The sequence below is a fragment of the Bos indicus x Bos taurus genome, chromosome 18, assembly GCF_003369695.1.
Source record: "Bos indicus x Bos taurus breed Angus x Brahman F1 hybrid chromosome 18, Bos_hybrid_MaternalHap_v2.0, whole genome shotgun sequence".
Taxonomy (NCBI): Eukaryota; Metazoa; Chordata; class Mammalia; order Artiodactyla; family Bovidae; genus Bos; species Bos indicus x Bos taurus.
Genome location: NC_040093.1, coordinates 8,974,468 through 8,985,417, shown reverse-complemented (window position 1 = coordinate 8,985,417; position 10,950 = coordinate 8,974,468). Strand labels below are relative to the sequence as shown.

Sequence of the window (10,950 nt, the reverse complement as noted above, 5' to 3'; positions counted from 1 at the left end):
CCCTACCCACCCTCCCTGGCTCCTGCTTCTTCTTTCCCCACAGCCAGCCCCACCCCTCCCACCACAGCCTGGCCACCCTCTCCAGGCCTCCCCTTTGGCCATTTGGGGGTCCAGATGCCCCTCTCCCTGAGGCCTGTCCCCAACTTCCTACCCCCTCTTACTCAGCGATTGTGTGGCCCTCAGCAAGGCTCCAGTGGCTGGTCTACAAAAGGAGGGTATTATTTTCCTATGGTCAGTGTAACAGATTCCTACAAACTTAGTGGCTTAAAACAGCATCCATCTATCTCATGATTCCGGAGGCCAGGGGTCCGAGATGGGTGTCACCAGGCCCTGGAGGACAATCTACTTTCTCTCTTTCCCAGCTCCTGGAGCTGCCCTCATTTCATGGCTCATGGCTCTTTCCTCTGTCTTCAAAGCCTGCAGGTAGCATCTTCATTTATTATTAATTTTTTGAAAATTATTTTTGACTGTGCTGGGTCTTGGTTGCTGCACGGGCTTATCTCCAGTTGCCGTGCACAGGCTTCTCACTGCGGTGTGTTCCCTTGTTGTGGAGTACAGGCTCTAGAGCACCCGGGCTTCAGTAGTTGCGGTGCGTGGGCTCCGTAATTGCAGCTCCTGGGCTTTCGAGCACAGGCGCAGTAGTTGTGGTGCATGGGCTTAGTTTGCTCTGGGGCATGTGGGATCTTCCCAGACCAGAGATCAAACCCATGTCCCCTGCATTAGCAGGCAGATTCTTTAGCACTGAGCCACCAGGGAAGCCCATTATTAATTTTGTTGTTGTTGTTTTTAGCTGCACCATGCAGCTTATGGGATCTTAGTTCCCTGACTAGGGATCAAACCTGCGTCTCCTGCATCAGAAGGCAGATTCTTAACCACGGGACCTCCAGGCAAGTCCCTGTGATGTGCTTATTATTCACTACCCAATTGTCTATGGACCTTTCTCCTTCAACGAGAAAACTGGAGCTCAGGGATGAGGTATATGGTCATATGAGGAGGCGGGTATCTCTGGACTCCTGGTATAGTGCTCACTCAGCCTGCTCTGGGCCCTGAAGCTTCAGCCACCTCCTTACTGGAGGACCAGCCTGAGGTGTTGTATGTCTTCCCCATCATTGGGTTATAGCCTCTTTTTCCTTCTGGTTGGTCTCCAGACCCTGAGCTGCACCTGCAAATACATCCTAAGGCCTCGTGTGAGGGTGGTCCTGAGCTGGGGGGGACTGGGGACATAGATATGAACTGGCCTTTTGGGAGCCTATTTTTCTAGGGCACAGACAGTTCCAGTCTGGAGGGATTAAGGGGATTAGAGGGAAGAAGAGGGACTGTAGGAGGACTGTGTCTGGAAAAGTCATGGAGAACATCCTGGAGGAGGAAGCATTTGCACTGGGAATTGATGTGTGAAGAGGAGTTTGCCAAGTAAAGAGGGGAATACATTCATTCACTCACTCATTCATTTTACAAACATGTCCTGGGGCATTGTGTGGGTTGGTTGTTCAAGGATGATTCATGCATTTATTCACTCAGTCTAACTTTGTTTAGGGAAAATAACACAATGGTTAAGATTTCAGATCCTGGAGTCAGTCAACCTGGATTCCTTTCTCAGTTGTTTCACTGACTGAATGGCTCAGTTATTTAAGTTTGCCTCAGCTTCCCCACCTTGATAAAATGACGACAACAATAGTACGGTCCTCACAGCGTTCTTGGAAGAGTAAATTAAAATGGGACTTCCCTGGTGGTCCAGTGGTTAAGAATCTGCCTGGCAATTCAGGGGACATGGGTTCAATCCCCGGTCAGGGAACTAGGATCCCACGTACCCAGGGGGAACTAAGCCCAAGAGCCACAATTAGAGAGTCCAAAATGAAAGATCCTGAATGCCTCAACTAAGACTCAATGCAGCCAAATAAACTAATTTTAAAAAGCTTTTTTAAAAATAAAGCATACTCTAAAAAATAAAGTATACTATTTAAAAAAAGATAGACTAAATTAAAATGAGGCCTGTGAAGGCACACTGCCCCCTACGTAATTGACACTTTGTTCCTGACTTGGCTTAGCTTGAACCTCTCAGAGACTTCACAGTGAAGTCTGATACCTGGTGTAGTCTGGTGTGGTATGCGGTAGTAGGGAAGGGTTTCTAAGGGAGGGTGGCACTCAGTTGGGTTCCGAAGCTTGAGCAGGAGTTTGTGCATGGGACCAATAGAGTAAAGTGGTCCAGAATGAGGAAATGGCAAGGAGAAAGCCTGGACGGGTGCATGAAATCATGCGGCTTGTTCTAGGAACTCCGAGCAGAAGGAAGGGACCTGGTGAGCCTGGCGACTGGTGATGGGGGTGGAGCCTCTGCAGGTTAGGGCTGCAAAGGCCAGGCTGAGGAGCTCAGATCTCATCCTGGGGACGATGGGAAGGCAGTGCCCAGGCACACAAGCTGATCTTCGGTTCACAGATGGGGAAACTGAGACGCGTGCTCAGACCTGCATGGTGGCCCCTCCGATTTCCAGCCCTCTGATTTCTATCCATTTGTGAGCTGTCCCATCCTGGCTCCTCTGGGAGAGACCAGGCCTGGGGCTGTTGCTCAGATAGCCTGGGAGACCCCTGCCTCCCAACTGCCGGTGAGCTCAGGACAATGATGATACAGAGTGGGGAGACGGAGGCCTGCGAACAGAGCAGGACCCCCGAGAGTTAACATCCAGACTCGGAGGTTACACAGATGTGAGTGCACATCCAGGCTCTGCTTTGTCTGCTTTGATTTTGAGCAAGTGAATTCCCCTTCCCCAAGCCTCAGTTTCCCCATCTGGAAAATGGGGCTGTTAAGAGTACAGCCACCCTGTGGGGCTTGGCACAGCCAGGGTCCTGCAGTCCTGGAAGGATACGGGTCTCCTGAGAGGATGGACCAGGACAGCTAGTTCTGGGAGTGGTTGGATGCGACCATGCATTGAGGACAGGAAAAGGGCTGCAGAGGAGGGTGGGCCAGGGGACCACCCTGGGGTCTCCACTCTAGGATGGGGGGGGGGGACTTTGGCCAGGGGTCCGGGGAAGCCAGGGGAGGTCTCTCAGCAGGGGAGGAGGGGCAGGCTCGCTCTGGACTGGATGGGATGGTTGGAGGCAGGGAGGCCCGGGAGGAGGCTGGGCTGAGCATCCAGCCAGGTGAGTTGGAAGCCTGCACTGGTCAGGGACGGTGGGGTCGGATCAGAGGGGACAGGGCAGAGTCAGGGTGAGACTGTGAGGGGAGAGGGGAAGGGAGGGAGAGAGGACCGTGCCTGGGGCGTGGGTGGATGGTGGGGCCCTCCCTGAGATGGGGAAGTCGGTGGCGGGGGCTGGGTGTGGAGCTTGCTGACGTGGAGGCCTGGCAGTCCCCACAGCATTATCCCGCCCCTGGGGGACCCTTTGGAGACTCGGCCGTCGTCATCCCCTGGAGCCCCTAGCCCACCGGAGGCCACCCTCTTCCTCCTCTACTCCCCGGCCGCCGCCCTCATCTCGTGATTCCTGGAGGCGGCCAGCCCCAGACCGGTGGTCCAAGCCACAGGGCCCTCCTGCCTCCGCCCCCATCAGCTGCCTGGTTCGGCCGCCTTCACCGTCCTCCCGCCCTTGACCCTCACCCGGACGCGCTCTGGCTGGCCCCTGGGTGGCATCTTCCGCCACCTGGACTCCGGCCTGGCCTTCCTGACCCTCTACGGTGGTGGCCAGGGACTGCTACTCCTCGATGCCCCAGCAGGCCTGGGCGCAGAGCCATCGCGCAGCCCGAAGGGCGGTTTTCTGGGCCAGGGCGTTCTGCTTCCTTCTTCCGGTCCTGGGCACGCCGGCTCTACGAACTCTGCGGGGGCCCGGTGAACCGGGCTGACCCTTCTAACAGGACGCCTGCTGGGGAACCTTGTCAGCCAGGCTCATCCTCTGGCCTGACACTGAAGCAGTTTGTGTTTGGACTGGAAGGGAAATCCCTGGAGGGGTTGGGGACTTTTATGGGGACAGAGCGGGGGGAGGGGGGTCTCCCATCTTATCAAATTCTGGAGAATGTGAGATGCTGAGAGAGATAGAGGTTTAGAGAGGGGCATAGAGACCTAGAGAGAGGGGGACAGGGATGCAGAGAGAAATCAGGCCAAGGTGGGGAGAGATGCCGGGAGGGAGAAGGGGGCACTGACACAGATGTGACAGCGTCACACGCACGGGCGACAGACGGGGCCACGGCAGGGAGAGAATGTGAGAGACGGGTCAGGCTGTTGGGAGGGACCAAGCGGGAGACAGGACAGCAGAAGACCTGGGAGGAGGTAGAAATAGAACTCATCTAGAAGGGAAGGAGAGGCGAATGAGTGGAGAGAGACAGGTGGACAGGGGAAGACAGACAGACAGACAGACATGGGCCTGGATCTAAAGACAAAACCAACCATTCCCTGGTGGTTGAGATGGTAAATAATCTGCCTGCAATGCAGGAGACCCGGGTTCGATCCCTGGGTCGGGAAGATTCCCCTGGAGAAGGGAAATGGCAACCCACTCCAGTATTCTTGCCTGGAGAATCCCATGGACAGAGGACCCTGGCAGGCTGTGGTCCATGCTAGGGCTTCCCAGGTGGCTCCCGGTTATTGCCAGGACTCAGCAATGCAATACTGGGCTATAGGACTTTCGGAGCTAAAACCGTGTAAGGCTCATGCCCACTGGGATGTCCTGGTCCCCATAGGTAGGACTGAGCAACACAGGACAGCTCTGGGCCACCAGATTTTCTGGGCCGCTGGGACACACGTTATTATTCACCTTCTCTCACTGCCTTTTGAAACACGCGTGCACCTCCTAAGCATCTCTCCAGTGGCCCAGCCTCTGGGGAAGGATGTCGTTGGTCATCTTTGGTTTTCAAACTCCCTAATGTTTCCAAACTAAAGGTTAATTTTTGCTCCACATTCTAAAGAAACCTGCTAAGCTCCAATGGGGAAAACCTCTCTCTTCTGTCTTTGGAAAACACATTGCTGGGATGCCTCTCTTGACCCTGGTCTGCCCATTAGCATCTCTGGGGGGAGCTTTTAAAATTCGAATCAATGCCCGGGCCCCACCGCCAGGTGTTGTGGTTTAAGTGGTCCAGAATAGAGCTGGGCTCTGGGAGTTTCAAAAGCTCCCCAGTGAGTCCCAGGGCTGAGTGCAGGCTGAACCCCATCCATCCCCAAGTGCCTGTGGTTGTGAAAATGCAACCTCGATAGCTCCCAGGGGACTGAGAAAGCCCAGCCCTCAATGGCTGAAAACCCTGGATGTGGGAGTGGAGGGGGGAGGACACAAAGATCAATTTCTTTGTCAATATTTGCTTCACAAACACTGATAGCCAAGACCCATGCTGGGGGTGGAAGAGGAGTCAGATCTTATTCTGCAGCCCCACCCTCAGGCTCCCAGTCACTGCAGAGAAGGGTGAGGAGCGGGGAAGGTGTGAGGGGTAGGGAGCCTGATTCTGATCGGGAGGGGTTTTAGGAAGGCTTTCAGGTGGAACTGACACAAAATAGAGGTGGATGCTCCAGGCTGGGAGCACAGCATGTGCAATGGCCCTGGGGTGTGTTTTTCTTTTTTTTTTTTTTTAAACCATCTCAGTTACTTATGGAATTTGCCTCCCAATAGAGGAGACACACTCGAGGAGACCTGGATTCGATCCTTGGTGCGGGAAGATCCCCTTGAGAAGGAAATGGCAACCCACTTCAGTAATCTTGCCTGAAAAATCCCATGTATGGAGAAGCCTGGAAGGCTGCAGTCCATGGAGTCACAAAAGAGTCAGACACAACTTAGCAGCTGGGCAAGGGTGTGCTACAGAGGGGGCGTGGGAACTGGGTGAGACTTTAAAAAGAAAGCCTGGAGGGCTGTCAGGTTAGATACACCTTGCTGCGATGCCAGTCTCCTGGGCTGGGACAGCTATCCCCAGGGGAGGGACTGTGTGCAGGGAGGGACAGGTCAGCTCTGCTTGTAGAAGGACCGCTGGGAGGACTGGAGGAGCGAGATGGGGGGCAGGGCTAAGGTCCAGGGAGAGAGGAAGCCTCAAGGAAGGCTTCCCCTCCCAGGTCACAGAATTCCGGTTTCGCAGAAATCAACTAACTTCCCTACTAGAACCAGGGGACCAAGTTCTGGCTGGGAACATGGTCCAACACCGCCCTCGTGTGGTCATTTTGCAAACAAGGTCTCCTGTAAGTGCTGTGTGCTGAGTCGCTTCTGTTGTGTTGGACTCTTTGGGACCCTATAGACTGTAGCCTGCCAGGCTCCTCTGGCTATGGGATTCTCCAGGCAAGATTACTGAAGTGGGTTGCCATGCCCTCCTCCAGGGGATCTTCCCGACCCAGGGATCGAACCCATGTCCTCTTAAGTCTCCTGCACTGGCAGGCGGGTTCTTTACCATTAGTGCCACCTGGGAAGCCAGCCCCTCTGTAAGTAAGACTACCTTTTAAATCAGGACACTTTCAAGAATTAAAGAAAGGGGCTTCCCTGATGGCTCAGTGGTAAAGAATCCGCCTGCCAGTGCAGGAGATGTGGGTTCAACTCCCAGTCCTGGAAGATCCCACATGCTGCGGAGCAACTAAACCTGTGCACCCAACTATTAGTTGCCCACTTGCTGCAACTACAGAAGCCCATGAGCCCTAGAGCCTGTGCCCTGCAACGAGAAGCGGCAGCAACGAGAAGCCTGCACACCACAACTAGAGAGGAGCCCCTGCTCGCTGCAACTAAAGAAAAGTCCTCAAAGCAATGAAGACCCAGCACAGCTAAAAATAAATAAATAAAAAAGAAGAAATAAAGAGGATACGATTCCCAATTATACTGGAATAACTGGCCCAAAGTGTTTGCATTCCGCAAGCCAAAATTATAGTAAGACTATAAATCAATTCCTAATTAGAATTTGCTAGGCCTTCCCTGGGAAACCCAGGATGTTCAGTCACTCTGCTCAGAAGTCTCCTTTTCAAATCTTGAATTGAAATGAAATGTTTATCTGATGAAAAAAATAAATAAAGGTCAACTAAAGGCTAGCGTGTCACCCAGGGCATTCCACCTACTGGGGATGGAGACAGGGAGTGGGGAGGAGGCAGTTAGTGACGGAGGGGGTAACTGACTATGTGTTTGGAGGTCTGGATACTTTTATAGTAAGGGGCATTTACAGTGGGCATTGAAGGCTGAATAGGAGTTTGCTAAGAGAAAGATGTGCTGATACAATGTGACAGTGAAGATGACCACTACAGACCCTCCGTAGCTTGCAAATTCCATTCACATCTTTCATGTCAGGTTGTCCTTGCTACGGCCTTTTGGAGTCCAAGGAGAAAACCAAGGCTCAGAGAGAAGAAATAAATCTGAAGTACACAGCAGTCTGTGTTGGTACCAGGTGGGGAATCAGCCCTGTTATTTCTCCTCTCTGTGCTCTTGCACACAAGTTGGAATGTCTTTTCCCCTTCTAAACTCTGACAGACTCCTACTCATCCTTCAAAACTCAGCTCCATGACTGGACCCTAGCCTCAAATCTGAGAGTCTATCTTGCTAGTCCCCAACTTCCCCAGACCCAGGAATCCAGGCTTCCTCTCTCTGACCCAGAAGCCTGGACCTCAGACAGAGCTGGCTGGAGGCGGTGTGCCTGCTGGCCTGATGAGGTGGAACAGGGTGTGCTGACTCAGTCACATTTATTTGGTCTCAGAGGCAGAGTCATGGTCGGGACAGAGGCAGGACTCTTGGGTTAGGTGGTGCTCTATCTTCTCATTGCTGAGCCTACAAGAGGAAAAGAGACAGAGAGATCCACAGAAACAGGAAGGGAAGAGAGACCAAGATGATAACACAGAGGCTGAAGCGACCGAGATCTAGCCTGCCACCTCCACCCCCTTCCCACTCACCTTGTTGAAGAAGTAGATGGAAGCAAGGATGGTGAATACGGCCATGGCCAGGGTCACATTCTGGGTGGAGGAGTCAGAGGTCAGGACCTATCCCTTCCCTTCACCCCCACCCCTGCCCTGGGGCACCGCCCTCCCGCCCACTGGGCCCCTTCTCACTTCCTGAAAGTTCATGGCCATGATTTCCAGACTCTGGGTTTCTTGGCCTCCCTCTCCCTTTCCTGATCCTCTGAGCCAGACAGAGAAGACCAGCGGGCGGAACCCTGAGGGGAGACCAGAATGGTGGCCATGGTGACCGGAGAAGGGCATTCTGGGTAGAAGGGACCTCGCCCCGGAGGCTTTGGGGTAGATGGGCACTTGGATACAGGGAGCATCTGAACTCTGAGACGGGAATATTTGAGATGAGAGAAGCCAGACCTACGACCCCAGAGGGCGCTGGGGAGCCACGGGAGGGCCACAAGCAGGGGAGGAACAGGATCAGCTCTAAGTGGCAGAAACATCCCGGAGCAGGAGCAGGAGCAGGAGGAGGCTGCAGGCCAGAGCAGGTGAGGTGGCCCAGGCAAAATTTCCTCCGATGGTGTCCACCAGACGAAAGCTTGAGAGACACAGCAGTGGGGGAGCTGAGCCTTCCAGAGCCCCATCACCAGTTTTGGGGGCGGGAGCAGCAGTTGTTCAGTCTCTCGGTCGTGTCCGACTCTTTGTGACCCCATGGACTGCAGCACACCAGGCCTCCCTGTCCTTCACCATCTCCTGGAGCTTGCTCAAACTCATGCTCATTGAGTCGGTGATGCCATCCAACCATCTCATCCTCTGTCACCCCCTTCCTCTCCTGCCCTCAATCTTTCCCAGCCTCAGGGTCTTTTCCAATGAGTCAGTTCTTTGCATCAGGTAGCCAGCATACTGGAGCTTCAGCTTCAGCATCAGTCCTTCCAATTCAGGGTTGATTTCCTTTAGGATGGACTGGTTTGATCTTCTTGCTGTCCAAGGGACTCTCAAGAATCTTCTCCAACACCACAGTTTAAAAGCATCACTTTTTCAGTGCTCAGCCTACTTTATGGTCCAACTCTCCCATCCATACATGACTACTGGAAAAACCACAGCTTTGACTATACAGAACATTGTTGTCTAGGTGATGTCTCTTCTTTTTAATATGCTGTATAGGCTGGTCATAGCTTTCCTTCCAAGGAGCAACCATCTTTTCATCTCATGGAGCACCAGTTATGAAGGTAGAAATCGGCGCAGGTAACAACTTCCCCATCTCTGGGCCAAGGGCTCTGTGATGCGCCTGGGACTCCCACAGCCCTCCAGTGGTCCCTGTTGTTCACTCCACCAGCCCTCCTTCTCAGCAGGTGGTGTCTGTAGACATCTGAATCTCTTTGGGTCCATCTTTCAGGACTAATTTTGAGGTTAGGAGAGATACGGAGGACAGAGATACCAGTGCAGTCAGCCCTCGTTATCCACGATTCCATCTCTAAACAGAGTGGCTACAGTTTGAGACTGAGGACATGCACATTCCCAGCTGTGGCTGATAGAGGTGATAGTTCTCTGTTTTCCTGTTTCAGCTGTGAGCAGAGAGCAGCCCGGAGGCTGGAGACAGGAGGAAGGGGGAGGGCGGGGCTAGGGAGGAACTCCTGCTCTGGGGGCCAATGGGATGGGTTTGAATTCCAGCTCTGGCACTTGGGAGTGGGGTGGCCTTAGGCAAATTTTCTAGTTTGTAAAAAAAAAAAAAGTAAAAGCAAAAAAAAAAAAAAAAAGTCATCTACCTGGCTGAATAGTTTTTTATATTTGCTTTTTTTTTTTTTTCTAGTTTTTGGCCACAATGCTCTGCATACAGGATCTTTCTTTTCCCAACCAGGGATCGAACCCATGACCCCTGCAGTGAAAGTGTGGCTTCTTAACCAGTGGACTGCCAGGGAAGGCCCAGATGAGTACCTTTCTGGATTTAAAATTATAAGCTATGTGATATACACATACACTCCTAGAAGCAATGATTCAGTACTTGCTAATCTAGAGTTTCCAGTGGATTTATACAACCTAAAACCTGGAAATGACAAGAATCGGCTGTGAAATGATACCTTACCAAGAAGGTAAGACATTCAACGGGGAAACTGGCAGGGTCTCTCCAAGAAGTCTGTGTCCCCAAACAAAACAAAAGAAAAAAACCCAAGGCACATGGGCTTGCTCTACTTGAGCAAATCTGTAAGAGACACATGACCAGGTTCGATGGGTGATTTTGAACTGGGTTCTGGCTTGGATATATCAGCTGTACATGATATTTGGGAAGACATGTGGGTCCTCTGAGTGGCTATTAGATGAGGTGAAAGTACTGTTGACGTGGAAAGTAGGAGGTCGTTACAAAATTGCAGGATCTCATTTCAGTAAAAAGCACACAGATATTTTTAAAATGTGTGTTGGAACTTCCCTGGTGGTCCAGTGGTTAAGATCGTGCTCCCAAAGCAGGTAAGACTCTGTGCTCCCAATGCGGAGACACAGGTTCGATCCCTGGTCGGGGAACTAAGATCTTGCATACAGCTCGGCACAGCAAATAAATAACATTTAAAAAATATATATGTGTTGAAAAATCTGGAAGGATGTTCTGTCTCAGTGTTGCAGCAGAAAGTGGCAGGTGCAGTTCAAAAAGGTTTAATGCAGGGCTCATGTTCACAGCTGGCGGGATGGTACAGTGCTGGGCTTAGAAAAATCAGGGAGCTGTTGCCACCTGGTAGGAATTGAACTGAATCCCCCCGCCCCAAAGGTCAGTTCAAGTCCTCTCCCCTGGTACCTGTGAAAGTGACTTCATTTCAAAATAGGGTCTTTGCAGATGTAAATCCAGTTAAGATCAGGTCATAGCCAGTGTCCTTATAAGAAGAGAAGAGACCCAGAGACAGACACACATGGAGAGGCCCACGTTTTGACAGAGACTGGAGTGATGCTCCTGAAAGCCAGGGACCGTCAGTGACCCCGGAAGCTAGGGAGAGCCTGGGAACCTATCCTTCCTCCCAGGAGGGACCAACTTCCTGCTGACACCTTGATTTCGGACTCCTGGCCTCCAGAACTGTGAGACAATAAATTTCTGTGGTCCAGTGGTTAAGAATCTGCCTTCCAATGCAGGGGACTCTGCATTGATCCCTGGTCAGGGAAC

General features: G+C 52.3%; 1 long non-coding RNA gene across 1 annotated transcript; it reads right to left on the bottom strand.

Annotated features, from left to right (window-relative positions):
• Positions 1 to 7,599: 7,599 nt before the first annotated feature.
• LOC113875628 lies at positions 7,600 to 8,108 on the bottom strand. Its single transcript, XR_003506318.1, has 3 exons — positions 7,968 to 8,108; positions 7,812 to 7,871; positions 7,600 to 7,689 (listed from the first exon to the last, which is right to left on the bottom strand). It is a non-coding gene; the product is annotated as an uncharacterized LOC113875628 (long non-coding RNA).
• Between the last annotated feature and the right edge of the window lie 2,842 nt (positions 8,109 to 10,950).